Below are 3,976 nucleotides of genomic sequence, written 5' to 3'. Positions count from 1 at the left end.
CTCTTTTTATAGGTTCTACGGACCGATGCCTCCTGCTTCATCTGGTAAAAAAGAGTCATAGATATGCCTGTAATTAGAAGGAAGAACCGCCATAAAAATCTTCCTCGTGTATCGTTTGTAGCGGAACTATGAACGGGAGCTAGCAATCCGGACCGTATTGAAAAGGTTCCTAAGACACAGCATGGAAGAGTCAAAATATTCAGAAGCGAGGTCCAAGAATGAAGAAGGGGTAGAATTACTGAATGAATACGAGCTGTGGCTAATACCCGAGGCATAAAAGACGCATTTTCTACGGGATCCCGAAACCACCAGCCACCCCGACCTAATTCATGATGAGCCTACCAACTTCCTGGCGAGATGCCTACGGTTAAAAACAACCGACATGTCAAGATCCAAATTCGAATTGGTTCCTGGTCCTGGTCAGAGACCACCGTGTTCGCGCCGGCGGTCCAACAAAGAGGCGAAGTAGTGGTGTCTTTCTTTCCATTACGAACGACACGCTTCGCCTGCTCCCTCCCCGTGTCCATTAGCGCTCCTGTCCAGAGCGAAGAGAAGGCGAAAAAGCGCCGCCGAAGCAGCATGAGCAGGCTTCTATTGCTACGCAACAATAGAGCAGGCGCGCCGCCCACAAAATGTTTGAATGATCGGGTAAAAAGCGAGCTTCTTATATGGGATCCGACGCATCCAGCAGAGCGAAGCAGCGTTCCATTCTTTTCGGCGGCATCCTTCCGCATTGGCGGCGAGTGGAGTGCCACAATCCCATTCATCATTTTTGATCTACATAACCCAAAGCCCATAGCACTGGCGACATCTCCGGCATAAATGCAAGGAGGATGTATAGCTGATATAGGATCTTGTGGAACTGGATTTGATTCTGCAAGCGGTTCGGTACGAGCGAAGAAATTTCGAACAAAAGGATCGGAACTCGCTGATAGGAAAGGAGAGAAAAACAAAGCAATGCCAAGAGCTCCGTCAATCTGCTGTTCATCGATAGACGAAGCTCTCTCTTTTTCATCTCGTGCCAGATGTAAGAAAAGATTAGTCCTTTTTCCTTCTCGCGAACCACGGGAGCGCCCAGAAGAGCAAAGCTCATTTTCAAAACAGGGTCAAGCGGCGCATTAAAAAGGGCTGGCCCGTTAAAAGGACGCTTACTTTGCGAACGAAGTTCAGAATCAACAAGGGTTCTCCGAACGAAGGGAGTGTACAACTGGGGCGCAGCCCGACTTTTTTGTTGGAGAGATAGAATGGAGTTCTTCACGAAGTTCGAGACAAAGGAAAAAATAAAAGTTTCTCTATAGCCTCTTCGTTTTGAGACATTATGGCTTTGGGGTCGACCCCGGTAACAAAAAAGGAATCCATAAAAACTTGGGATCCAACACCATGATAAAATACTACCCTCATGATTAGACCATGTCCCTGAGATTTGATAAAAAAAAAGGTGCATTAGCGGTTAATACGTTGTAATTAGATAAGTTATTTGGAATATGACGGAACGAAAGACCAAGGAAAGGAAGAAGAATGCACCAAAATGCAAGTGCTGCACCAAACGCTGGTGGTTGTTTCTTGTTGTAAGTGAATGCAACGAAAAGACCCGGAAATAACGAATAATGAGAAAATTCATTTATAGACATTTCGTGCTCATTTCCAAATTTATGCTTAGTTATTCCCATCATCCGGTAACCACAGGATGATCCCAATCTCCTTTTAGTAATAGATCTTTTTGATATGTCTCAGTCTCAGCGGCAAGGAAGAGAAAATGCATCGAGTCGTTTATCAAGAAAGTGGACGAGCATGGCGGTCCCTATATCTCTGAGGGGTGTACCACTTTTTTTTTCAAGTCAGCTTAAGAGGTTCAAAAGAGAAAGTCACTCTCCTTATTCTTGGCTAGTGGAATGGAAGCAAGACTCTTTCCTATCCACTTTGCCGAGGGGAGAGAACTAAAAGATAACTCAAGCTAGACAGAAAGGTGCAAAAGTCCACAGTTTCTTAAGGATCCTGTAAGCAAGTAGGTTAAGATTGTCATTTAGCTTCAATTTCTTCAGTCTCACAAGCGGGTCCGCATGCAACAAAAGAAATTGTATTTTCCTACTACTCCGACCTTGCCTTGAAAGGATAAGGAAATTGGATAAGAGCGAGAGCTAGACTGACTGTTGGTCCAATGCTAGTGGAGGATTCAGACTGAGGACCCCCTGTGGCGGCTACTCATAAGAAGATGAAGGATTGAAAGAGGACTGATCACCCCTCTGATTTGTGATCTTTTAATAGAAAGAAAAAGCCTTCTCTCAGACTTAAAGGTAAATGAAAGCGGGATTTTTTTTCTCTCCTCTAAGCTAGCAGCAAGTCAAGTAATCTGAGAATGCTGCCCCCAATCCGTAGCTGAGGACGAACTCAACTCATAAGCTTTTTTTGAACCAAGCACCTGTTGTAGAAATGAAAAACCACCCACTAGCAGAGGCTGGAACAACCCATAGATGTGTAGGGGCTGCTTCAACCAGGCGTACCCGTATCCATTGATTTACCTCCTCTAGAGAGTATTGAACTTTGTGACAAATAGGTTATAGTTACACTCCTTAACTCCCTATTCGCGAGATATAAAAGCTAGCTAGTAAGAAGACTTTCCCTTCTTTTCTGGGAGGGTGAGAACTTGAAAGACTGGCAGAGAAAAGGAAGAAAAGCGGCTAATGCTATCTAAACGATTATTTCAAAGTTTACCAAGTTCGATTGTTCACGAGACAGGGGACTCTTTTAAATAAGACAGTGTATGGCTGCGAATAAGTCTATTCGGCAAGTCATAGAGAAGGACTGGATATAAGCTATTCCCCGGTTCTTCATTGGATCCTTTTAGTTTCATATTACTTTTTGGAAGCAATCTCATAATAATATGTATTAGGGACAGCATTTAGGATAGCAAAAGCTTTTTTGGAGCAAGAGGGATTACCTTCCAGATTCTTTTGTGATACCCTCTGTGTCGCCTTCTCCTGGATGGTCAGCCCAGTGTCCTGAATCCTTGAGCTCTTCCTCATGGCTTTGACTGGTGACTTATATTTCATCTTATTTGCTGCTCTCTTGGTCCTTGGATATGATGTCTTCTGCCACTCTCCTTGGTGGCTATTCTCCACCATCTCAGTCCCCTCTGAGGTCAGCTGAATCTGATCAGTGGCTGTCTCTGCCTAATCCACCAAGTGTGTACAAGACAAGATCTTTGTCTGTCACAGGTTCTCCTGCTGCTGCAAGTTGATCAGACTGGAATTTGATCCTGCGCAGATAATCTTGAGCAGTCTGGGATCCTTTCTTGATCGTTTGGATCTGAATACGCAGCTCAATTATTTGAGCATTTGTCATACAGCCAAGACTTCCGGTTTTTTTTCATCCATGCCTATAAGTATAATTATCTTTTCCAATCCGAGTGTTCCATCGGACTTACTCCATTTGCTTCTAGGGTCCATTTGCTTCTAGGGATAGATAGGGCTGGAGTCGTCAGTGCTAGAATGAAATGTGAATGAGAGCATAGATTGATTTTCTCACTGCATGTACGTATAGTAACCGGTTAATAATACTAAGGGTCCCTAATACTAATCTCGACATGAGAGGAACGTGTCCTCTCAGCCTTGATATATACTAACAAATATGGTTTTTTCACTCAGACATGAGAGGTGAGATCGATTATATGATGGAGACAGATGGAGGAGCAGAAAGTGAGAGATTGTGGCGTGAAGCACATGTAAGGTGTACAACTCTTGAGACGGATGCATCGAGGTGCCGGCCTGTGAGAACGCTCGTCATAGCGTTGCGCCATAATTTTGTGATGGGTCTTTCGTTTTAAAAATAGGAGTTTTTCGGGTCTAGTTTACCGGTCCGTCAATAAATGCGTATGAAAAGTGAAATAGTTGATGTGATGGATGTGCCCGGTATCGATCAATGAAACATCGGCTCGATGCAGGATTTCAATAGAACGAAAAACATCGTAAGTAGTAGA

General features: G+C 43.9%; 1 pseudogene; it reads left to right on the top strand.

Moving 5' to 3' along the window:
* On the top strand, positions 1 to 1,733 carry LOC147956766 (uncharacterized; annotated as a pseudogene).
* Positions 1,734 to 3,976: the final 2,243 nt, after the last annotated feature.

The sequence above is a fragment of the Triticum urartu genome, chromosome 7A (genome assembly GCF_056163025.1).
Source record: "Triticum urartu cultivar PI428250 chromosome 7A, HENAU_Tu73, whole genome shotgun sequence".
Classification (NCBI taxonomy): domain Eukaryota; kingdom Viridiplantae; phylum Streptophyta; class Magnoliopsida; order Poales; family Poaceae; genus Triticum; species Triticum urartu.
The sequence above is the reverse complement of the archived record's forward strand: the minus strand, read 5'-3'. Positions and strand labels throughout refer to the sequence as shown.